Raw genomic sequence first — 27,656 nt, 5'->3', positions numbered from 1 at the left:
TCACGCTTCGGCTTCAGTAACTCGTTCCCTTTTGGATCTCTGGCTTCCCCTGGACTCTCGGCTCGTTCCTTCGACTACGGCTTTCTTTGGATCACAGCTAGGCTTTGTCAGCTCCTGCAAGTGGGTTCACTCACTGGTTTCGATCCCTCTTACCGAATCCATAACAGAATCCTAAGAGGTTTTAATGGTAACAGAAGTACAGTAGCACTGGGAAAGAAGGAGTGTGTCTGTACTTCACCCTTTTGAAATTGAACCTACATTTATTAAGACCCAAAGAAGGCTCCACAGCTGAAACATTGTGTTTTCTTTCTTCCCTTTTCAGCATGGAATAAACCAATTAATTTTTCCTTTGCAGCCTATGCATGCTGACACAGCTACCCACCTGAATTTATTATTGTCAAAATGCTAAAATAGGTAGATTGAGAAGGTGGACTCAATTCAAAGCATGTCAGGACATTCTCTATTTTCACTAAGTTTCTCTTTTAACACCACACTAGCACACAGATTACACACACAAGTCCCCTGATGTTTTGTTGAACTTATCCTCTCTGTTGGACACCATAGACTTTCTTTTTGTTTCTGTCTTTTCTCAGCACCTTCTGCACTTTTTACCAAATGCAGCATATTGGCTTAGTCTGCTTTCTGCACCCCATATCTTCCAGGTCTGTGGGTAATGTTTTTCCAGAATAGTATTTTCGACACATTTTTGTTCCTTTTTGGATTCTCATTTGACTATCTTTCTATTTTATACAGCTGTGGTCTCTACTTTATAACTCTGTGGGCTGGCTACTACCATGTGGTTCTTGTTCCAGACTGACCTTTGGGCACTTCAAAAATATTATCAAACATTCAATGTTTTGTTTTTCACTTAGCCTATTTTTTTTCATGACCATACCAATGCTATCACATATACTGTAACAAGCCAATTAAAGCCCTTAAGTTGCAGTTAAATTCCTTGCCTTGTTTGTAATGCCTTTTAAAAATAGAATGTTTGATACACACCACCATCACAGTACAGTACACCAACAGAAATGCAGTTCATAGAAAATACAGGTGAGGTTCCTATTTTACTTGGATATTATTTGGATAGTTTTTTTTAAAGTTGTTTTCATTAGTTTGGATGTGACTTGATGATTGGTTCTACAGTGAGGTTTAAGTAAACACTTATTTATTGTGATAATAGTTCTACAATGTCCTTTTACACCTAGAAGAGGATCCAATTTATTCACCTTTAAAATTCAGCACCCACCTAGGTAACACACAGTAGACTTATGCACCAGCAGCCCCATTACACAACAGACAAAGAAGTTAGAAACTGAGTTAATATGGAACTTTAATAAGGCCAGATTGTGCAAGATCTGAGCCAGAATTTAACGTGGACACTCTTTACTCTTGTTTACTCCATTACTCTTGTTTTAATATATCAGCTGAAGGACAGCACCTGTAACAATTCTGTGACATGAGTTTGAAAATTCTGGTTAGAAGACGACCACCTAATGATACACCATTACCAACTAAAACAGTAGTTTGGTTGTACTTTAAACAGTGATTTCCTAAAGTTGAGGCACCCTGCTGATTTTCATTCCTATTAGGTTAGTAATCACTGGAGCTAATTAAATAAGTTACTTGTTTCTTTACACATTTCCCTGTTTTAGTAGTCCATTCTTTGTGTCAAAAGAATTCAATTTCAAGTGTATAGTTCTGTATACCAGAGGTTTTGGAACCTTTAGAATTTGTGATACCTTACCTTATTTAATAAGAGTTTACTCCCTTATTTTCATCTATTGTAAACAGGTCTTAATATAGTAGTTAATCAATGTATGATGAAAAGAACATAGATTGGAATAGTAATGTATCAAACACTTTCACAAGTTTTTTTTCCCTTTGTTCTGCAGATAAGAGGATAAGGGAAGGTTTGCAACTCGGTAATTAGTGCTATGTTGATTTCAAGTGGAAAACCTGTTAAAACTGGAAAGCAAATGTTAAAATATGCTTTGGATATAAAATGGAAAACAATTAGCATGTGATTAAGAACTCGGCTATAACAAAAGACAGAAAACATACTGGTACTTATCTCCGATGTCCAATGTCTTTAAACCACTGCGTAAGAGGTCTCCTAACCTGTACTCACCAGGCAAAGCTTGCTTACAGTCATTTTTGAGAAAAGAACAAACTCATTTTATAGAGTGAAGAAATATTTTTTTCTATTATCAGTCATCTATAATGTGTTTATGGTAAGTAAGCTTCAAAACTGCTTACTTTAATAGGCTTTATGCATGTTTACTCTGGGTTAAGAGCCATGTAACAGGATTTATTTACGATCATCAAGCTTTGCCCTTTTGTAACAAGGTATCAGCACTGGATATGTAAGTGCTGATGCTTAATGTACAGAAGACTCAAACAAATGGGAACTGTGGAGCCCTTGTTAATTAAAAACTAATTGCTTCTGTTGTATCCTGTGTTATTGCTTTTGCATTTTAATGCAGCTAGTGTATATATGGGGATTGGTGGTATGTTTTTGTTTGTTTTTGTGCTTCTCCCCAAACTACAGTTCTCTGTTATAAAACAAACATGTGAACCTAACACATTATAATAAGAACATACTTTCCAGTAATGTGGAATAAGTATTTCAAGGATTAGACATTTGGCAATGATTTCAGTCAAGTCTCAGACTGACATAGTGTACATTGAATTTGAAAACTACTAAAAGAATTACTGTCACAATTCTGACAATTTGCACGTATTGTAGCCGAATATGCCGCCTAAAAATTTTATAGGTGCTACAGTAAGTGGAGTAGTTATTAGGTGAAGGACCTTTATCCCCACACTGGTTGTCAAATCACCCAGATTCACCAGCATATCCACAGACGGGTACAAGACAGGTACATTATATCACAGCAGTTTTTATTCTAATATGCAACTTGCAAACACAACAAGGTACATTATCACTGTACCTCTGCAAAAATACAAACTAACAATCTTGTCCCAAAAAAACAGTTGAAAAAGAAGATAAAAAATCTCAAGGAGCATGGTGGGACATTTCTCACACAATCGTATGGATGTTGTTAAGAAAATTAAAACAGACTACATTAATAATTGTCTTCCAGACAATGTGCTTATACTGTATTAAACATGAGAAAAAAAACATATTAATAACTCAAACAGAGCAGAATCTTTATTAAGTAGAGGTATGAAGCATACGATAATATTGACATGCTGAATTTACTTGAAAAATTAACTTATTGTGTCATTGAAATGACATATTTAAGATGCCACAGGTATCATTTGTTTGCTTTTTGAACCAACTGAAAGAGAGCACTAACAGAAAATATGGGGCACCATAGATAATGAAGATGTTCAAAAGTCTGCTTGATAGTGATGGAAATATAATGAGGACATTATTCACAGTGCATGTGGAAATAAAACCTGTCAATGGAAAGTCTTCAAATTACTCATTTGGTTTAAGGGGCATAAAACATTATTTAGTCACAAAATTAAAATGGAACAATAAACATTCTAAATAGCCATCCTTTGGATTACTGTAAGATGTTGATAAGAATGTTATCAGTTCAAGTAGGATTTGTAAAAAAATAATTTCCTGCTAGTGGTCCTATTATCACTTAAAATACTAAATTCTCCAGTGTACAGCTGAAAAAACCTCAGATATCTTAGCAGACTGCAATAAATATATATTGTAATAACAAAAAACAAGTTGTTTTCAACCTTGATTCTCAAACAGAAACAGATGTTGAAGTGATCTCTATTAACACAGTTCAATTTGGAGTTAATCAAATTGTACTGAAGGAAACGACTAGAAAAGTGGATCAATGAGGACGTGTTTAATACTTCCAGATGCTTTTTGTCATCCTCAATAACAAATGCATGAGTTGAAATTCAGCCTATTTTTTAGCACAAAGTAATGGAAGAACGAAGTAGACTGCAGCTGAGGATCAAATTGCTAAATTATTACTCTTAGGCTCATTGTATTACAAATAATGGGGTAGGAGGGTGCATTGGTTAGCATTGAAGACTGGGGTCTGGGTTCAATTCTGGATGTGGGGCACTATCTGTGTGGAGTCTGTATGTTTTCCTTCTGTTCACAAAGTTTTCCTCCTGGTGTTCCAGTTTCTTCCCACAGTCAAAAGACAGACTGTTACAGTAGGTTAATTGGCAACTGTGAAAATTGGCCCTCGGTTTAAGTGTGTTTGTGTCTGTGTGTCTGCCCTGCAAAGGACTGGCATCCAATACAGAGTGTATCCTACCTTGTGCCTGTTGCATGCTGTGATAGGCTCCCCATGCCCCTGAATTGGAAGTAGCAGGTAGAAATTGGATGGATGGAATATTATTAAAGTATTTCCAGTAGAACAACCTATTCTTGACCTTCTGGTACCTTAGGACCCACAAACTATTGGAATGCCATTGTTTATGGAGCCATGTAAAGTATTTTGCTTTGTACAGGAAATTCTGGAAGAGAATGTCAAGCCACCCAATCACCAGAGGAAGCCAAAAGTAGATCATGCAGGAAGACAAGATGGCTTCAGTCTAGGTCTTCCTAACATAAGAGTAGATCTTCTACTCTTATAGAAGTAGGTCATCTAACATAAGAGTAGATCTAGAGCTGAATGGCTGAAGAAGATATTTTGTGTCTTGGATTGGAAATTAAAATTCACACCTAACCCTCAAATATAATTGACACAAAGGCTGTTCTGTTAGGAAGAATGCTCCAGAATTCCAAAAGGTCAATGCAAGAGACTGACAAACATTACAGGAAACATCTAATTGAAGTCACTGATGCTCATAGAGCTGTCACCAGTTACTGAATCTAAATGTTCATGTACTCACAAAATTATATTTTCTGTTTGATCATTTTACATTTTTATATCATATGTTCAATCAGGCTATTTTCATCTTTAATTCAGACATTAATAAAGATCTAACTACATTTCAGGTCTAACATATACCGTACAGTCCAAGAATATGGATCAACATGGGAGGTTCATAAACTTTTTCTCGGCACTGTAGCTGTGTTGATTACATCTGAACCTAATTACTTTCTCCTATGTATCACTCTTCATCCATTTTTATAAATTAAAAATTGAATAATTTATTTTTTAATTGTCAGTGCTAACTTTGTGTGATTTAACTAGTACTCTGAAATACTAAAAGCTGTAGATTAACTCTAATATCAATCAATTAGAACCAGACAAAGTTCATTCTTCAATTATAGAGTTCAAATAAATAATTTTATGATCTTGAACCTGTCAGTTTATGGGAATTGAGCATCTCTTGCACAGGCATGCTTTTTCCCCCCAATGTGAGTCACTACTTTCAGATTTTATTTTCACCGCAAGGATTTTTTTGTTGTTTCCAGATAAATTACAGTTTACAGGATAGTTTTTTTCTTATTACTCTTATTTGTCTTGTGTGTCCATTTCCTTGACTTGTGTATAAATTGATTTTAGTACATATCACTGTTTGCTCATCAATTTATTTACAGTAAGCTATCGAAAATAAATGTTAATACTTTTGATTTATGTTTAATAAATGCAATTAGGCAATTTTGAAATGGTCAAATTAAACCAAAACCAGAACTATTTAATAAAAATTTCAGGTGCGTTTATAAGCTTGAGCCAACTTCCAAAAAAGTTGAAGACTTCCATTCGGTCTTTTTCAAATGTCTAGAGAAAGTGGGTCCTGGCCTTTTTCCCTTTTAAGTCACACAGTATATAATATACTGTGGATATATTCCAAGAAATATCTAACATAAACTATTTTAACCATTCTGTAGTATGATAAAGGTTAAATACTAGGCACTTTGTGTTCTGTAAAGGGTTACAGTCATGGCACTCCCATTGTGTTCGCCTTTGAACCAAATCTGTAAGAATAGGTATTTTCTTGAATGCATTTACTTCTTAAACAGATAAAAAAAACAGTTAAACTAGCAAAGTAATGAATGTAGGCAGGTTTCCCATTAAAGACAATTCAAAAATTATGCTCTTGCCTTTTATTGCAATCATAAAAAAGTTTGAAAGTTAAAAATGAAGTTGAACATTTCTAATTAAGGTGACTGATCATTTTAACAGCTTTTCATAATAAGTTCACATTTTTTAAGTTATAAGTTCACCTTTCATGAGATCAGATTTTAAATGACTCCTACAGAAGCTTCTTATGGCCAACTGTATATTTATGACTTTGGACAAGTGTGCATAAATTATGAAAATATTAATAGCTATAGCTAGTAATATTCCCAAAATATCACCAAAGATCTTTCCAAGATTAGCTAGTGTTGGTTTTCCAAGACTGTATTATAAGCAGTGTTTCCTCAGACAGTATTTAAATGCAGACTAAAATTTTGTGTTTTAAGCTTTTTAATGGGCAGTATCTCATGTTTTTTAAACATTATAATCAGTGTTATTAAAATATTTCTTGGAGATGATTTGCCATGTTTTGCCATGGAAAGATCATTGTGACTACTAATAATAAGGCACCATGCCAATAACTGCCAGGAGAAACCTCTCTCTGAGGTTTGAAAAGGCTCATCTATCTTGACCTAAGTATCCCCATGCCAGTCAGATCTGGGATTCTGCCAAATAAATAAACCCATTTGTGTCAGATTGTGCTTAACTGTGTGGAAGTTTGCAATATTGACTTCTGTTCATTAGGGGCTAAGCTTAATTAACTGAATGCATCCATAGTATTTCTGCCAGATCACCCTGAATAACTAATGGGAATGGTGCAGAATGGAATGGAAATGTAATGGAATAACTTCACAAAACAGACTCGTTTAGTTTTTGGGGTATCTCACAGAATCTACATGATTGTTTCAGTCAATTTGCTTACTGTTTGAAATTGTATAGCATTATCAAATTACAGTAGGTTACTGTACCTTTTGCAACCTTTTATGAGTAATGAGAAAATGTGACCTATATAACTCTGTTCTAAAAGGTTTCAGAACATACAGTATATAGTATATCTATTTATCAAACAGAACATACTTGTTTACACTTTTGTTAGTAATCTGTATTTGAAATAACTCTCTTCAAAGCAGATTGACACTCAGTGCCTTCAGAGATTACCATTTACGGAGGCATCTCTAGAGGGGGTTTTGTTTTGCCATAGAACCATGTTTTCTTATCTCAGAAAATCATTTTGCCAATACGCAAAATAATTATCTGAAAATAAATGTTTATGAGTAAACCTAGATGAGGCATTCAACAACGCACACAAATTCTAGGCCATTGAGGAAGTGCACTGCCAAGTAAAAGAGAGTCCAATGAAATAAATTGACAGTAATATGCTGATTTACTGCTTCCTTATTGTCTGCCAAACACATGATACTTTATTTCTTGCCCATCTTCTTTCTAATGTTCTTCTTCCACTATTGTAGCCCATTTGATAGTTAGTAGCTCAGGGACTAAGCTAAGCTTCAAGAACAACTAAGCTTTAGTAACATGGTTGGGTAGCTTGTTCCCTAAACTCTTTATGTAAAGAAGTACCTCCTGTTCTTGACTAAATTACATTTGTACAGAGTTCCAGTTGTATCTTCAGGTTTATGTTACCCTGTTTGTTCCAAAGACATTCACTGGATAGATGTTGTGCCATTCCTTGAATACAGTGAATACATGTATAGTATCATGTCCTTTTGTGCCCTTCTCTGACCAAAAATGTTGCTTTACTGATACTAATCAGTATAGGACATTCCTCTAAGCCTGAGAATTTACAGTACGTTTCAGCTTTTCTCCGGACAGATTCCTGAACAGCTATATTTTTTTTATAATGTGGGAAACAAAATGGTCCACAATATTCTAAATGAGGTCTTACGTCTGCATTGTACAATTTTAACATCCCCAAACAAAATTTCAAAATGACAGTAATTTGAAAACACCCTTGTTGTTGTTTCTGCTGAAGTTATTATTTTTATGTTTTATCTATTGCATAATTCAATGTTACATTATCTCATTAATGGTATGTACAGTGTCTTTGCAGTATTCTAATGCAAGTATACATTGTGGCTTTAAATGGTAATTAGCATCACATTTCAAAATTTGAAAAACAATTCAGAGCCAATGTTGTAATTTGAGAATGTTAAAATATATGTCTTTCATTAAAGATAATATATTAAGTTTTGATATTAAAAATACAAGAATTGGACATAATGTGATATACAGTACTAAGGTCATCAATGTGAAATTTTTGTAATGCAGCGAACTTAGTGCGTATAGATGTCAAACATCAAAATGAAGCTTGAACTTGGAGTCTGGAGATGCATTATTCTTTGAACTGTTCAGCAACTGTACCAAGTTCTCAATCTCAAACAGCCTCACAACTCTGCAGTCACCTTGGGAGCTAAAGAACAGCAGCTCCCAGACCCAGTTTTCGTTCCTTCTCTGTGCTCTCCTTACCTCGGGCATTGTACTAATTCAGTACAATTCAGAAACTGCAGCTTTTGAATCTTTGAATCACTACACGGCCCTGCTGTATGAACATGAAAAAAAATGTTTTTTTATCCTCACTCAAGTCTGTGTCAGTTGCTTTCCTCTCCATAGATAGAAAAAAAATCATACTGCATACATGAAAATGCAAGATGTGTGATGTGAAAAAGTACCACCTCTGTGTACTGATCAAATTAGTTCTGTCCCACAAATAGCATGTCAAGGTTCTTGATAAGAGATAGAGAAACCACCAGTTTGCATTGGAAAACTAGTCACTTCCTATAAGTGTCTCAATATTGTGCTAATAATTTCTTGACTCTCATAAAATTGTTTGCTGATCTTGCCCCAGAGTGGCAAATTGTGTCTTGGAAATAGCAGTGACAAAGAAAGACAAAGAACAAGAAGAAAGAAACATTTCTGCTCCTATGTCTGCTCAGTATGACTGCTCCTACAGTATATGATTTTTGTGTTCTAATATAATGGAGAGATCGCAAAAAGTTGGTCACTGAAAATTCTGGAGAGGGTTGGAAAGGAGCTGAAGTCTTAACACGTAGGAAGACCACCCACTTTAGTTAATAATATTTGATCTGTTTGCAAGCACAGAGGATGAAAGTGGTTGGCTCAGCTGATGTCTCTGGCCTTGACAGTGCTGAGCCACGTGCCATGCTGAGAGCAATTTCATTGCAAACTGTGAAAAGTGGAAATAAAACTAGAAAACCTCAATGCCTCTATTTGTGCACTGTCTAGCAGACAGGAGTGGGAGATGGTCCGTTTTATCTGCACCCTGTCAGTCGCGGTGAGCTTCTGTTTTTAATATGCAGGTGCAATACAGATGAAGTTCAGAGTACTCCAGACTGTTGTTGTCTAATGCTGATAAAACATCCAAAGTTATTCTTGGGAAAAGATGCTGTAATGAAATGCTGGTATGAAAGCAAGACAGATTATTTTTCTGAAAAAAATAAATAAAATTGGTTTAATCTTTTGGACTGTATACTGTATATCTTGCCTCTCTCAAGCTTGTATTTTGTAAAATATTCATAGGCAAGGCACACTATTACTATTTAATACATAACTGCTCATATTATTTTATTTGCTATGACCCTGGGAAATGTTATGCCGCAGTGCTGTATTTAATTTTATTCAAAACTGAGAGCATCCTAATAACCAAATGATAATGATATAACTACTGTATGTAGTTGTGATTAGACCTTTGTTGCAATTGTAGTACACAGTAATGCAGCTTAACATGATGTGGCTTTATATGCAGACAAACATGTACATTCAAAATGTAGCCTTTTATAGGTTACAGATAAGAGGTCGCCCATTTGTAGTTACTGTAATCGAAATCTAATCTTTTAATCTAAAGATCTCATCCAGCTGTTTCTTGAAAGAAGCCAGGGTGTCAAGCCGATATCCTGGCTTCTTTCAGAAAACATCTGGATGAGATCCTTGAATGCACGGCTCAACATCATGGCGGTATCTTATTCCATACTCCCACAACCCCTTGGGTGAAATACTGTAGTCCACTTGTGTCCTGTGGTTCGCCTATAACTGCTCATTCTGACGAAGTCTGCTGGGTTAACTTTGTAAGCCCCTTTGAGGATCTGAATATTTATATGAGGTCGCCTAATAATCTTCTTTATTCAAGACTAAGAGGGTCCCGTTCCTTCTGCCTGTCAGTGTAGAAGCTTCCTTTAAGCCCTGGAACATAATTGGTTGTTCTTTGCTGGATTAATTCTAGAGCTGCAATATTTTACACAGTATTCTAAATGGAGGTCATATTAAGTGAATTCTACAATAATAAAATACTATCAGTTGATTTGAATTTTATGCTATTGACTATACTGTATATCATATATTTTTATTTGACTTTCTAATTGTTTCCTCACATTGTCTAGTAGAGGTAAATGATGTGTCAACATACAGTAAAAACCTAAGGCTTTTTCATAAGTGATTTGTAAGAAAATATATATTTTCATAATGCCCAGCTAATCTTCTCTATTTCACACTGTATTTTGTAATGAAAGTTAGGAAGAAGGGCAAATCCCAGTTACTGACAATATCTAGACCTATACATAATGTGCATCATTTCCCAGGATTTGTCATACTACAATCATCATCACTAACAATACCATCAATGCAACATACTGTACCTTTATTGTAATTTATTGTGGTTTATTGTAGGAGATCAAACTTTCTTACCTATAAGACTGGATGATATATCTGATCTGATACTATTTTTAGGAGGTATATTTTACAATATTAAATGAAATTCTGTTGTAAACTCAATGTTAGAACAGCTAATGTATCCTTACAAAAGCTTACAAAGCATTTTTATATTTAGTCTAAATTGGAAAATCTTTTGATCTTCATGACTCAGATACCACTACAGGAGGGATAAGTGCCAAAGACATCAATTTCCATACAGTGAGCCCTCCTTTACTTTTAGAGGAACTGAAAGGGTAGTATGATTTTGACAATGTTGCCAGATTTCACCTTCCCAATAACAAAAGGGATACACTGCCCAACTCAAACGCACCCAAGCCACGTTGCTTTTGACAAACTATGAAGTACTTCTTGAAGTGCCATAGACAGCTAATAAGAAGTCTAAACTCAAATTGGCAATAATCAGATTATTATGTTGTAAAAGAGATTTTACTGGCTTTACTAGTTGGAAACCATGTACAAAACATTTTTGACATCTTTTTCAGACTTTGAAAATATTCTGCTATATAAAAGAAAATGCAACAGAAATGACTTATCCACTGTTATTGTAAATGTCAAGCAATCATGCAGTGATAAGTTTGTATAGGCTGGGCATGTATCCACATATACTGTAGTGCAATTTGATATTGTAACGAACAGTTCTTTCCGGACCCTATGCGGACGACACAGTCCGACGGAGTGGGGAAACACTAGGGAAACGTCATGCAGGAAAACGGGGCTGAAAACGGGGGGCGTGTCCAAGGTGCACTGGTGCACGGGGAGGTGTGGCTGAGGCGAACAATCCGAGAGTAGTCCTTAGGGAAAATCCAAAATGCAAGGGTAAGTCCAAAACCAGGAGATCCATCAGAGCAAGAATTAAAAAACCACGAAGGCCGGGTCAGAACCGGCGGACGGGGAACAGGAACGGGAACAGAGGTAAAAACCTTAACGGGACCAGGCGCTTCCAGGTCCCGGACTCGCACGATACGGAAATCAGATGCAGAGCCCGGATGAGCGTCAGCGCCTGGCTTTTAAGGTGGGCTGGGAATAGGGAACAGGTGCAGAGAATAAAGTCATAAGTAAAAGGGCTGGAGCACCCTTAAGGAGGGGGACTAATATCGTGACAGATATTGTATACTTCATGAGTGCTTTTCAGGAAAGTCAAAGAACTAATTAAAACACTATCATTGTGATATAATTTTACTGAAGTATACAGTATGTGGATACATGCCCATGTCCACAAGATAAGACTTCATGATGTCTTACTCAATATTTTGAGTAATATATCATTCATGTCTCATTGAAGTGTGAGTCAAAGTACTGACATTCCTAAACAAGTTTTGTTTGCTTAAGGTAACCCTCAGAATGAGTCTTCAGCCACAACTCACTCAATATCAATGTGGCTATCTGATTATTAAAATCCTCCTGGGGGCTCATTAGCTTTTCTCTAACTCGCTAACTCGTATCAAAATGATATCTCCCCCTACTACAGGACAGTTATGCAACTGCACTACAAAACCCTCTCATAGCTAATTACACAGAATCGAAAAGGAACAGCTCAAGTGTCAACTTCTGAGCTTTCTGTATTAAACAATATACTTGAATGACAGGCCATCTCTCAGATGATGTATTGTGAGTTGCACACTTGTACAGCAAACTCAATTGCTCACCATCATTGTTTCCTTAGCAACAAGAAAAAACAACAACAAAAATTCAGCCTTGAAGCCATTCAGATTTTAAAACTGATTTCATTTTATGTTGTCATTTTATTACATAAAGAAGCAGACATCAATTGTCACGGACGTCCAAAGGGACTAACCGTGGAGAGCAGGAGAGCGGAAAAAGATCCATATGCGTAGCGGCGGAACGGGGAAAAGGCCCGGGGTCAGCAGTTCAGGAGTCAGATAGAAACCAATGCCCCCAGGCAGCGGACGTGGGGCAACCTGGGTTGTTAGGCGGGTTTCAGGACATCGAACGTCAATGCTGAGCCATGACAACTGAAAGAGCCAGAAATATATAGCCCCAGAGAGAGAGACACACCGGAAGGACAGCAAAGCACTGGAAACAAGAGACAGGACAGAGAAGGAGCGCCCTCTGGCTACAGAGGGCGTGACATCAATACCCAGAAGAACAGTGCAAAAACTGCTCAAATCTCTGTCAACCTCTCCTTTTTAATGTAGCTTCACAAATATGTGGAGGCTATAGAAAATACCAAAAAAATACAGTACATCTGATTAATGGCAAATGTGAAAATAAGGTGTTTTCAGGATTAGTTTTTATAATTCCTTAATTCCTTTTGAAGGTGTTATTTCCCTTTATTCACAAAAAATAAATAATCCTTTAGATCACCTTTCAGAATATTTTATTTTTTTGCATTAAATATGTGCAAAACCATACCTAAGGTTAATAATTTACAATAAAAATCATATTTGAAAAAAATAGGTACTTTTTAAAAGGACTGTCGGAACACATAATGGTGATACAGTATGTTTAAAATATTTATTTTCTGTTTTTGGTTTGAAAAAATCAATGTAAATACAGTACAAATTCAAAATACATCTTAGTGTATTAGTGTTCTAAAACTTCCAAAAGTGCTTAAAGTATAAGGAAAAGATAAAGCATAAGCTAAGAATCAACTTCTGAATCATCATCTGACAATGAGCAAATTGCTAAACCTCTTTGCGGTCTATTTCTTTAAATGATTTGAAAACACAGGATAGCTTGCTATTTATTTTGTAATCAGGAAATTCAGAGGAGTTCTTTCATTAATCAGGTGTACATGATGCATATACTGTACAAAAATATTTCTCATATTACGTTTTTGATGTTTTTTTAGGCCTGTATGCTAAAATGCTTTTTCCATCTTTGTCCCCAGTTTGGCTTAGAGGTTACAAGATGTGCTTCATGGGCATTTAAACATATCCTTTTATTGTGTCCCAAAAAGTGTATGAAATAACAAATAAAGCTTAGCAGATCAGTATGTTAATTTTTACTGTATGTTCCAGAAGAATAAAAAAAATAAATCTGTAAAGTATGCACTAAACAAATCCTTGGAACTTTATTGTGATACATGTCTACAAGTTCGAATATTTCTGTGTTTTTGGTTGAAATCCATACTGTATTCATCTTTACTTACAGTAAAAACACTTCAGGTTTAAATGCATAAAGATGGATAATCAATCATTTGCTAAAAAGGCCCTCGTTTTCTCCTAAATCAGAGATCATCAGTACCTGAAACATAATGACAACTGATATAACCTGATCTGGTCGTTATCATAAAATTATGTTATTGTTATAGAATCCAGAATCTGAGAATTGAATCACAAAATTTAGGGATTATTAAATCAGAACATCCAGTCCAACTAATCACTAATTAGAAACCTATTGATTGATGGTGTCTAATTTGGAAATTGAAATTTGTGCTTGCCTCTGGTGGAGATACATTATAAGTGGGTTGGGTACTCCTTTAGAACAGGTTTGCTGGTCAGAATTTTGATTTACTTTATTTCAGTCCTTTCTCTCTTACAGAATATAAGTGTTTCTTCAGCAGTATTTCATACAACCATGAGTACTCAGCACATTAGATATTGTTATGTGTAAGTGACAGGTAAATATGCAAGAAAATGCAAAATAGTAAACTAAAAGACTAAAACTATTTTTGCTAATGCTTAGTAATTATGCTGCAACTGTACAACATTTTTAAATCATTACTCTGTGCTTAACCCACTCAGAGGCCAAAATGGTAAATAGACTGAGTAATTATGGTGAATTTCCATGATAAATAGCTCAATTAAATCTCTGCTTCTAATGATCACTTAATTGTGACATTAATATTTCATTTTCATTCATTGTTAGTGCAATTGCTTTCCTGACAGGCACTTAGTATCTATCTGTCTGTTGACACTGCTGATTTCTATATTTCACCCATGATTTATCTACTTACTTTGGATCTCTAATAATTTTCTCTAATCAAAATACACTGTCTTGTTTCCAAGATACTTAAATACAACATTATCAAGGTCATTTTGAGAATGGCAAACATTTTACAAGAAGAAAGGAAAAAAATGTTTATCTTTTAGTGTAGTAAACCCTCTTGTGACTCAGAGATGTACTGTTTTAGCTTCTTCTTTTTTTAAGTTCATTTAAGGTTTATGGAAATAATTACAATATTTTTCTACTTTAAGACCATACCAGTTATCTCTGGACATTTCTAAATTAAAACTATACATGAGTTGAAGTATAAAACAAAATAAATTGTTATTTTCATTACATGTCATTCCAGATAGAGTACTGTATCTGACTTGAATACATGTTGTAGGCAATTGATGTACGGTTTGTGTTCTCGGTGGACATTTGAAATATTAACAATAAAATTAATATATTTAGTAAGTATACAATCATTGGACTACAATCATGGACTCCAGTATCCCCAGTATTGATATTCCCAGTCATATACGACCAATTTAAAATTATTTATTTTGTTGCCTTGCTATAAACTTCCAGTGACACATACAGTACAGGCTTAGCATACTGTCGTCCTTACAGCCAGGACTTGATTTCTCTTCATTTTAAATTTGAGCTTCCTCCATCCAGACAAGATTAACAAGCTGGGCTTTTTCTTTGTCTACTCTACACTGACCTGACTTTCCACCCTTTGTCCTGTTAAGTGACTCTGGAGCCTTCTGGGAGCCATAGTCTTCTCTTAGTTTCCTTTGCCAGTCAGAGGTGATATTGTGCTTATTTGTGGCTCTGTCACTCACGGCATAACATATCCTCCTCTCCAGCATTTTCAGAATTAACAGAATAGTCAAGTACAGAAGAAGTGCACCTAGGAGCAGTTGGGTTACAGCAGCAGTTAGGAGCAGCAGATACAGTTACTGAACACCAGCACCTGTCTCTTTGTGGAAGGTTCATCCACCTCCTGATCTTTATCTCCATTCTCCTTACACTCAGTCTCCCCAGATTGCTTCACTTTCTTTCTTTTTTTGATCAACATTTTTTTCCATTCAAGCCGTAAGTGGGTGTTGTTTTTCTTTCTTTCTAAATTTGGAGTTTTAGTATTTTGTGCTAGCATTTTGCTTTCTCTGATCTTTCCAGCCTCTTCTGCTTCTTCTGTTCCTCTGTCTTCTTTGTCTCATCTGCTCTAATTATTGGAAGTCTTCTAATAAGTCTTCTCTCTCTAATTTCTCTAATTCATAGACAGATGCTTGTTTATTTTTGTTCCTCCGCTTTTCATTCTGTAAGGACTAGTAGCTCTTCTTTCTCATTCTTGTTCATTGAGTAGTTTCTGTCTTACTTTGTGTTGCCAAAACTTGAAAACCTTTCTGTTTCTGTTCTACAATAGGAGCAAAACACTTCTTATACTTTGTTGCTCTCCAGCAGACAGTCGGCTAGTTTCTCCCAGGCTGGGAGTACTATGCACTTGGCTGCAATCTGCATCCATATTCTCTATTTAATATGACATTCCAGGTAGGAGGGACATCTGGGCCATTGCTACAGAAGGGTCTGAGCCCATAAAACACAGAAAAGCAGTTAACTAACAAGAGTACAGAAGTACAGGTTATCCTTCAGCAAGACAATATGCTGTAAAACAAAAGCCTACCTTACTATTTACAGTTCTAAATGACTTTCTTAATTTGTCTTACTATCAGCGTGGGAAACAATTGTGCTTTCAGTCTTACAGTAACAAACATTCTTTTTTGCGTTCAACACAAAATCTTTTTACCAGTCTTTTCCTTCTTCATCAGGACTCTTATCTTTATTTCTTGAACTCATATCTAGCTTCATACTGTATTGCTGACCTGTTTCCAAAGGAAAATGTATTTCAAACGGCTGTATTTGCTTTGTCCTTCACTTGCTGATTGTAAACTGTTCCTCCTGTTGCACCCACCAGCTGACTCTTTCTGCCAACAGTGGTGTTGTTGCAACCATTTGTAACAGTGTCAGATATTCTGTAAATCAATTGTGATTTCTCACTACCATAGTCCAGATCACTAACTTGAAGTTGTACCCTTTGCTAAATCTGTTTTTAAGTGCTAGTTTATGAATTGTTGGACCTTCTTGCTTGCTCACATTTGTAAGGTGATTTTTTACATTTAAAAAATAAGACTTTTCTTTCTGCTTACAAATAATTTTACTTAGCCTCTATATTACAGCTTAAACCTGTAGAAACAGTGACTGAATTTTGTTAAACCAAGACCATGACAGCACAGCATATAAAATATATACAGTAGGTGTACTATATACAGTACACCATTCAGAAATGTCAGGGATTGACAAGGGTTAAATATTAAGATATTGGAACAGCTGTCTTTTCTTAGTTATATCTGTGAAAATGTATATTTTTCAGTTTTGAAATACTGTTTAATCAACTACTACAAAGTTAACAAGGTGCATTTTGTTTAAAATGAAGGTTGAGGATTTTGTGTGGAAGAAACAAAGTGTTGTTCTTGCCTACGGATTTCCAATAAACTCAACCATTACACTGACATAACAATATTCAGGTTAGATGCTGGCTTTTAAATTGACATATTTTATAGTTCTGATACGCACAGCATTTTGTGTTTTTATTGACAGAACTGATGTTCAAATGAACAGATTTAAAATCATGATAAAATATTTCTGTGATGTTTCTATGAAGACAGTCATGGTATTGTAATGTTGTAGGGCATGTTCTGCAAGATTGGTATAGGTTCTACTGTATCTGTGTATTATGAAACTGAGTGCCACAGGAGCCACCAAACACTTAATAACAGCTCTTTTAAAGTATCAGAAGTTTCTTCTCAAGATCTGGCGTTCTTTTAAAGTGTTCTAATTGGCTTACAAAACATGTCCTAATGTTATTCCAAGTGATGTACTGTATCTGCACTAGCACTATGATTAGCAGTCTGCAAATTAAAATCCTTTGGTACTGGATAACGTCTACTGTATTTAGTCAGTACTATCCCTGTGGTACACTCTATCCTTGGAGAACAGGTATAGTCCAGCCCTTACTGTTATAAAATGTTTTGCGCCCCTAAATACTGTAGCATTGTCCTAATGTCTTTAAAGAGTCTTCTAAGGGGTACTGCAAAAGATCTCACTTACAGTATTTAAAATCTAAGATGTCTTCACAAAATCAATGTGATGTGTGATTTTGCACTCCTGACATTTATTTAAACACACAGTGCTCACGAATGGTTGCTGTCTCATAGATGATGAGGAAAAGAGTGGGTAACCACTGGAATACGATAATGTTATGAAGCAATAGGAAATCAATTAATTACAATGGCTGTTTTTTATAGAATGCAATAAAACATTTTACAGCCCTTAATTGTGCAACCACATTTATACATTTATAGCTGAAGAACATTTTAGCTTTTCCCTAATACTGAAGAAATATAGACGGTTGTGTACATTTGCATTTCTACTTAATTACAGAACGTTGAAAAGAAATCAAGCAATCAATTGCAAATAAGAATAGGAGGCTCAAGTCTTTTGCTTGGCCCCAAGTAAAATCGATAATCTCTGAGTGCAAATATTGATTGAAATGAATATTACTCTTGTTTCCCTCTAATGTAATATCCTTACTCTAATGGCTCTTTGCATGCATAAACACACAATGTCTGCCTTCACTGTAAAGATTGTTCAGTGATATTTGGAACAAATATTTGTTACCAGTAAAAAAAAAGATTGTTCAAATGTTCTTCAAACACTGCAGAACATGTTCAACCTGTAATGAATCTCTGGCTTCAGACATGGTAACAGATATGAGGGACTGTGTGGTGACCAGGTATTTTAACCAGCAATTGATCATTTTCAAAGCACTTCTTTATATTAAATTTAATATATTTAATATGCTTTATACAGTATTTAAAACCCATATGTAAGGATAACATTTATTATGGTATTTATTGACAGCAAATAACCAGAAACAAATATTTTACTGCAAAATTATTTTAGGAACATACAGTAGCAAAAGCTCAGACCTGTACTATACAACATTTTCTTTTCTTTACAGGGGTCAAGTTATGTAACTGGCCAGTGGTGGCGAGAAGGTTAATAAATTAAACTGAACTGGGTTTGAATGAGTGAACTGGTTTTTGCTTATAGTATGTAATGGAGAGTACTAAACAAGCAGGTGACTGGTCAATTAGAGAGGGCATGTGCGGTCAGTAACAAGCTTTCAGCAATGTTATTGAACCGAATACCCTTGCTTATTTTAAGAAACGGATTGATCAATTACTGTAGTACTAGTGAATCAAATGGATAATATAGGCTGAATGACCTCCAGTCCTTTGTAACTCTTCTTATGTAAAAACTACCTCTGTAATTAATAAGAAACAAGCTTTTACAGACTCCAGTTCTAAATACAGAATTCTATTGAAGACAAAAGGTATAGCACTGCTTAGATGGAGAGGAAAAGACTGCCTAAATTTCTGTCTATAATTATGGGTTATATTATAAAAGATATGTCATAATATACAGTAAATAACAATAAGAATGCCCAGACAGATACATAATAACTCTTAAACCCAAAATGTACCCAAAGGATTGCATTTAAGAAGCGTATCTGGTTAAACATGACGTTTTGGTTACCTCAACATACAACTTATGTAATATTCATACAGTACTTTTGTAGACATATTATTTACAGACAGCAATCCCATTGGTCCTGAGGGGTCAGATCATTTAGAGGTGCTTGCTCAGAAAGCAGGTGGAGTGCTGTAGTCCAATTGGTAGACTGAATCTTGTGTCTGTTATTGCCTTACTATAACTGGGATTCTCCAAAAGGCAGCATGCAACTCTTGCGATTCAGTCAGTTGTGTAAGGACCTGGAGCTTGTACGCTTTTAGTGTTATCAGCAAGAGATTCATCACCCTGTCTCAATGCATCAATGCTGGCTCTCTTGAAGGCACCATTGAGCTCACAGTGTGTAAAATAGAGAAGGGTTGTGACAAGTGTGAAGAAAGAATATATAGTCATTCCCCCCTGTGTAAGATGTAGAGATCGAGCTGATTAATAGACTGGTGATTCTAAATTGGTAGGGCATAAAAACATGGTAGTTCCAAACTTTTCAATATACTGTACATATACAGTACCTGGGCTGAGCTGCAGCTGAAATTTATTGCATTATTGTCCTGATCAAACAAATACTTCATCAACTCTGGAATAAATTAAGTGTGAAGCAGAAAGGGATGTGCAAGATCCGTCATTTATAAAATTATGTGTAACATTTATTTGGTTCACGAATTGGTTATTTAGCTCCTGCCTCAGCTAAAAGACAGCAACAGCCTTGCGTTCAATTATTTTTATTTTTATTAAATTATTCTAATTTACTGTTTTTCTCTGATTAACACGCATGATGTCATAAGGGTTAAAATAGAATCTCCTTTGGGACTGCAATCATTCAGTGAAGTAAAATTGTAACTCAGAATTTAACAAACCATCATTTGACAGAGTGTTTAAAGTTGAAAAAAATGTCTACATGGTCCTGGAAGCATCCTTACACACTGTATGTTTTGGTTTTGCTCAAGCTTTTCTCTCATGCCATGCTCACCTGTTTCTTTCCAATTAGTGTTTGTTTACTTTTCGGTGTTTTATTGCGCTTGCTGTGGCATGTAATGTGCAATTAAATGAATTTTAAAACTGTTTTAATTTCAGGTTCCCTGATCTGGAAGTATAACCTACTATGAATCAGATGACACTTGGGATTTTACAGGAGAGCAGCATTATTCTTATACTTAACTTTCTGAAGGCCTACAGTACTACAAGGTATGAAATGCATGTTCCCCTCCATTCCGCTGAATAGCTTAATTACAACAACACAGACGCCTGCTTAAATATCTGACACAGTTTTATACAAGGTTCCCAGCAAAGCAAGAAAGAATAAATTTGCTTTTTCTTGGAAACAGCAATATACAGTAAGTTGCTCTTTGGAAGTTGTTATTTTCTAACAACAAAAACAAAAAGAGCGACAGTAATATTCTAAAGGAAAGGCAAAAAAAGGATCAATGAAAATGCTTGCTTACTGTTAAACTACAATTTTAGGTCCAAAACCAATATTCAATTATGTCCATTATTGAATATTATTTTTTGTGGATCTTGTTGGGGGTAGCTGCTTCATTTTCCTTGCAGTTACATGTATTTATTATTTCATAGGATTACACTTTAATACAAAGTTCTGCATGTTAGTTGCACATCTGTTTCTGCAGTAAGAGTTACATTTCTCACCTAAAGCATTTTTAAAGGGCATGTGTGACACTGAATTTCTCAAATGAGTCAAATGTGTCATCCCAAAACATTTGAATACATTGCTTTTAAATGTCACCTATTTTTTTCTCAACACAATAACAACAGAGGCAAAGAATGCTAATTTAATTTTCATGGAATGTTTCCAAAGTTATAAAGTGAAAGGCAGTGTAGGACACATAAAAGATTTGAGTTAATATGTTGATGTTGGTGGATAGAGTTTCATTGTACATTGGAGAGAATAGGAAATAAGAAATACAGAAATAAGACTGCAGCAGTTATTGCCTGCTGTCTGTGCCCTTGCAGATCTCTAGTTTCTTAATATCTCAATAATATCTTAATGCTCCAGACAAGCGTCTGTGGGCACTACCCATATAAAATATCAGCATCTGGGTTGAGTCTTCACCATATTATTTTTGCAGCTTTGTACAATTCATGCACTAGAGACTGGAGGGGGAAAATGCATAATTTCACAGCTTGAGCCCTTCATTATTTTCAGAAGCTCTGGGTTATGATGCCCAATGGCACAGTTTCCAAGCAGAAATAAAGCTTGTTCCAAACTTATATATATATAGAAAGTAAAATAAAACTGAAGGAAGAACTTTGGATTATGTTTTTATTACAGTACAAGCAATAAGAAATGTGAGTGTGTTGAGGATTGAAATATAAGAGAATTTTATTGCTTAAGATATAGTGGGATCAAACAGGATATACAGTATACAGTAGTAGGTACAAAAAAGATGAATGTCCCTGAACATTCCATTAATTGATACTTTAATATTCTCAATTGTAATGGAGTTCAAGGACAGGAAGAATATAAAGAATTCACCAGTAAATACAATGGTTTGTTTAGAAACAGGGCAAAGTGGTCTCTAATTAAGTTAATTAAATTTATTTTGTTTTCTAGTAGTCAACCATACTGTTCATTTGTCATTTCATGCTTAAACATTAGCTTAAAATTAGAGAGAGGAATTATCTGAGAATGTATGGTGGAGTGTTTTTTGCCAGCTGTTGGTACTAAGGAGGCATGCTTTAACAGGCCCAAAACAGCTGTCTACAAATTAGCACAACTAATCAGTTTTCAGCAATACTTGTGAACCAAGATTTGTACAATATTAAGGTTTAACGTGTTTTTACTGAAGCCCATAGAAAGTCATGATTAGACCATTAAAATAGCATCTGCCATCCTAATTTCTTTTTAATTCAGCAAGAACTTCATTCTGTTTTGTGACAATGAATGTGACACTTTAATTAAGCCATGGATGGAAATGGTATCTATTCAACTATATAATGCAGTTAATGGTTGTTCAATAGGACAAAGGCTGAAAAACAGTGCCTAGAATTTACATAAAATAAAAACATGTGATTGTATATAGACTATAACCCTAATGACCACTTGTAGGAAAATAACAGGATGATTAGCAGGATGTGACACTGTTTTCTACTCTGTTTACTGTTTAAGTGCTGTTTCAAAGATGCCACATGCATAACTGTTAATTATGCAAAACACTACTTAAAGTGAAAAAGAACATGACAGTTACTTGATTTCATCATGGAAGAGAGGTTTGCCCTCAGTAGCTCATTTTATGAATAATGAAAAAAATAATTTAAGGAGAAGAAGTTTCTACATCCTTCCCAATTAAATCAATAATCTTCAATGTAAACCACATCCAAATTATCCAGTGATTAGAATTATGTTAACAAATCAGTTATGCAATTGTTGATTTTTTCCATTGAATTAGTTAGCTTTCCAGAAAGAATAATATGTTTTCACTGAAGTTTCAAATTTTCTTTCCAGATAATTCACAGCCACTCTGTGAAATCCCACCAGTGCAATTCTGGTGTGTGGTAATGGGATTCAGTTTCTCATTTAATATTCTCTTAAAAACACTCATTCTTTGTGTTTATATTTTAATTTTTAAGTGTTTTGGATAAGTGAACCTGAAGTATTGCATTCAATCGTATTTTTTTTTTCAGTTCAGTACATACTAAAGTGCATAAAAACACACTGAATTGAAATGTTTCAATTTCAATGAAAAACTGGAATCCATGTAGTGACATACTGGAGAAGTGTAAGAATCAGCAGGGAATAACAAGCACAAAATTATGTAAATGTCTATCAGATATGGCACATCTAGGAATATTTTAAATATTAAAAAAAGTACTGTATAAGGAGTGTTTATTGGCCATACATTCCTGCAAACATCCTTGTAGAGAACATATTGTACTGCAACAGAGGATGCTGAGAATTTCTCACATACTTTCAGCAAATTGGTTCTCCTATTTAAAAAAAAAGCTTCTTAAAATAAGTTTGATAAAAATAGCAACTGAAAATGAAAGAAAAGTACATTCTAAGCAATATAATCTGGAGAACTATCATCTTTGAGTAAACAAAATACTTCCTTTTAAAATGATTGGAAAAAAGAGAAATGGTACAGTAGTTGCCCAATTACAGTAATTACTGTACCTACAGTACATCAGTAAAATGTTTCTGATGATTATCCCATAACTGCACATATTGCCAGCAAAATGAAACTCCGCAGGCATTATGAAATGCTATTAATAAAAATAAAACATGAGGATATCAATCCTATCATTCAGAAATATCTGTTGAAGTAAAATGAATTATTCATATACAGAGTTTCTTAAGAGAAATAATTATTAAACATAATTTAGGTGAATATGAACAGTTGTAAACAATTAGAAAATATCAAAGTGAGTTTTAGTTTGGAACATACTGTAGACCTTTTTTCGTTCTAGGGCTTAAAGGGAAACTTTTTATTGTAGTACTGTTTGAGCTGTTCAAACACTAAATGAAATATTGGTATTGTATAATCTTCTTATCTTCCTTTTAGTTTACCCTGCCAAGCCTTATAGTACATCAGTATTGCCAGCAGCCATATCACCCCACAACTCACAACTTGCGACCCACTGAAGCTAAGCAGGTGTGAGCCTGGTCAGTACCTGGACGGGAGACCTCCTGGGAAAAACTAAGGTTGCTGCTGGAAGAGGTGTTAGTGGGGCCAGCTCACCCTGCAGTCCATGTGGGTCCTAATGCCCCAGTATAGTGATGGGGACACTATACTGTAAACAGGCACCGTCCTTCGGATGAGTTGTAAAACCGAGGTCCTGACTCTCTGTGGTCATTAAAAATCCCAGGGCATTTCTTGAAACGAGTAGGGGTGTAACCCCGGTGTCCTGGCCAAATTACCCATTGGCCCTTACCAATCATGGCCTCCTAATAATCCCCATCTATGAATTGGCTTCATTACTCTGCTCTCCTCCCCACTGATAGCTGGTGTGTGGTGAGCGTTCTGGCGCACTATGGCTGCCATCGCATCATCCAGATGGACGCGGTGGTGGAGGGGAGTCCCCATTACCTGTAAAGCGCTTTGAGTGGAGTGTCCAGAAAAGTGCTATATAAGTGTAAGCAATTATTATTATTATTATTATTATTATATTGAAATCACCTTGCCCCCCCAAAAGATACTATCCACAATCAAAAAAAGTGAGCATTATGAAATGCTTTCAGAAAAGAATTGCAGAAACATTTCAAAAGAAAAATAAATGTAAAGAAAATTTAAAAATGGTTTACTCGTTAACAAAATGTTGATAACTGATAATAGAAAACACAAAATAATACTTTGGTGCAAATGGTGAAAATTACGTACTGTAAATGCTCACGTGTATACTGTATGAATTAAGGTAGCAGAGGAACAAAACTAAAATTCATGCAAAAAAATAGTTTGCCGATTTTGTAAAAAGACAGAAGTAGCAATTGAAGAGTCTAAAAATTAGAAACCAAAAAGAAAACTTTGCAAATTAAGAAAAACAACAGGTGTAGTGGAGAAACATTTCTTATATCAATTGTTGCACACAGTAGTCATTTTAGCTGAAGTTATACAGTAAGCTTCTCATAACTTTAGAATTTATTTTTATTAGTCTCAATTGTAATTATGACCAAGCTTTCACTGCTCGCAATACAGATATACAATATGTACTGCTGAATGGGAGTTCATAAAGTCCATACTGTACTTTCTTGTGACCCACGTTCACTCTTAACTAAACACATAGGCACACTGTTTCATGTTACTCTGGTATGCCTTAGATAGTCTACTGATATTTACAACAAGCTGGGAAGCGGTAGATATTAGTACACATTGTAATACTTCACCAAAATGTAGTGTTGAACAGCAGCGGCTGGAGAAAAACAACATGCAGCACAGCACTTTGAGATATTTTTTTTAAGTGTGCATTGAATCATTATGTCCGGCCCCGAGTCTGCTTAGTGCTATAGTTCTTCTGTTTTTATGTGATCTAATAGCAGCAACAGCAAATCAGGAAACAGCCCTATAGTATTATTTAAAGGATGTACTACTTTCTTATAACTTGTGTGCTAAAACATCCCATAATGAAACCACTTTTTAGAAGCAGTGCTTTGCCTTCTGTATATTCAGTAATTAGTTAGATCTGAAGGTAATTTAAAGGATGAAATATATACAGTGGAGTGTACTGTATTTGGAGTGACTCACCTACCAGAGGAAATGGTAGTCTAGCCATGAGGATAAGGCTGTCCAACCCCTTCCCTCCTTTCACTATTTTGAGGATTAAACTAGTTAACTCTAGATGGGGAGACGCGGGTGGGGTATGAGGAAGATATGTAAAGGAAAGACCTGAAAGCAAGACCTACAGTATATATACAGGCCGATTAGAGATGTGCAAAATTAGGATCTAACCTTCCACCCAAACTTGTGTTATAAGCTACTACAGAATATAAATGTGTCATTATCTACAGTATACAGCTGGATGTTAACCTGCAGGGCCTTTGCCTGCTGCAGCTCCTACAGTGCCTAGAGACCAGCTACAGGGTCTTTAGCCAGGGGACCACCATTCATCGATCTTTTGTCCCTTATCCCCATGCATGCCATAGTGGTGGGGCAGTGACAGAGACCTCTCCCTGCCACCCCCTGCAGCTGGCCTCTCTCTAATTAGGAGTTTTTTACCCCCAACTCCTATCTCTTCTCCCCAGCCATAGCCAGAACCTTCCTTTTTCCACCTCTTCCACTAGATCCTTTGCTGGCCTCTTCAGTGTTGTGCCAGTCACTCCCACATCACTAAGGAGGCGTAAAATTGATGTGCTTATAAAACCTCGGCATCGCACTTCCACAGGGTAGATGAGGGATCTCCAGCCACATTCTGCTGTGAGCTCAGAGTACCCCAGCCACTTCCTGTCATTTTGTATGCAGCTTCCATCCCTTCTTCCCATGGGACTGTCAGTTCTATGAGAAGTACTATATTGGTCTTTTCTGCCTACACCACTATATCAGGACACTGCAGATTTCCCTAGGGAATTAGAGCTGTCTGCCAAGGTCCTCCAAGTTTATAAATATAAAATAGGAACCTTGTATAAGCAATTTAAGATTGTTCTGTGCTTTTCTGTGATATACAGTATGCTATAAGGTTGAAATTAATTTGTATAACGGACTCAAGTAACATATCAGTACCTACTGTATATAAACACACAATCCTAATGATTGCAAATAATGTACTTTATATGGAGTTTATTGTGTATGAGGAATTTTTTTCATGTAAAATAATATACTTGTCACAAACAGTTCCCTAACTCATACCATACTACTGAAGGTAACGAATGTACTACTAGATCACAACATGAGGGTTACTGACCTTCTCTCACAGATATTGAACATTTTTCAGGATTATCCACCACAGGAATATTCACTGAAACTTCATATTTTGAAGGAGAATGTTATGGAATCTTATGGACAAAATCGTAACTTTACATAAAGTTATATACTCACTCACAAGTATTGAACATGTTTCAGGATTATCCACCACAGGAATATTCACTGAAATTTCATATTTTGAAGGAGACTTTTATGGAATCTTATGGACCCTTAAATCACAACTTTACATATACTGTATTCACTCACCTTTTTCTTTTCAAGTTTGTCCATTTTCATACCAGTCAAAGTGTTTTTATAAAAAAAAATCAAACTGTTTAATAATAATACCAACTAGCTATTAGTTGAGTGATTCTATTAACTGATTTTGGCATTTGTAAGCATTCTTTTACCTTGAAGGTTCTATAATCTCCATAAATAATTAATTGTTAAAACCCTGGGGGACAAATATATGGATCTTAATTAACTTGTGTGTTTAACACTGTCATATTTACAATTCTACAAAATTGAAACTATATTGTGTTTATTACACATTTATCACATATAAGTCTTGATGTACCTCCCAATTTTCACCACAGAATTATTTTCTCACATTCTATGTGCTTTTTGACAAGTGTGAAACTAGCACATAATTATTTTTCTCCTTTTTTATTGTATTGCATTGTATTTCCCTTTTCACTCACCTTCTTTCCATTAGCAGGTACACAGTATGTTTTAGCTTCCATTAGCTCCTGCTGTGAATGATTGGAATTGGAACAATATTGAACTTTCTCACTCACAGCATATGCTTGGATCCACTTCCCCAGTTAGTTTGCCCAAAATCTACGTAGGAATAGTTGCTTATTCTTCCATTATCAGAAAGGTAATTTTCTTTATGAATGTTATTGTAAGGTTCTTATAGAAGGACAGGCTCAAGGCAGGACAGAGATCACATATTGCGACATGTGTTCACTTGTTAGCTTTCTTATGGGCTTCTGAACATACAGTATATTGATTATCTAACTGCATTTAAGGTCGTGGGGGAGCCGGCACCTATCCTAGTAAGCAATAGGCACAAGGCAGAATATACCCTGGATGGGAAATCCAG

General features: G+C 35.4%; 1 protein-coding gene across 5 annotated transcripts in view; it reads left to right on the top strand.

The window, feature by feature from the left end:
• Positions 1 to 27,656, top strand: part of lingo2b (leucine rich repeat and Ig domain containing 2b) — a 493,320-nt gene that overhangs the window by 164,446 nt on the left and 301,218 nt on the right. For all 5 annotated transcript variants that reach the window (XM_015345165.2, XM_069190989.1, XM_069190990.1 and 2 more), the window contains one exon: positions 20,280 to 20,390. The gene's annotated coding sequence lies outside the window, so the exon portion shown is untranslated. The remainder of the gene's footprint in view (positions 1 to 20,279; positions 20,391 to 27,656) is intronic.

This window comes from Lepisosteus oculatus, chromosome 1, assembly GCF_040954835.1.
Source record: "Lepisosteus oculatus isolate fLepOcu1 chromosome 1, fLepOcu1.hap2, whole genome shotgun sequence".
NCBI classification, from domain to species: domain Eukaryota; kingdom Metazoa; phylum Chordata; class Actinopteri; order Semionotiformes; family Lepisosteidae; genus Lepisosteus; species Lepisosteus oculatus.
Note: the sequence above shows the minus strand (reverse complement) of the source record. Positions and strands in the feature narration are given on the sequence as shown.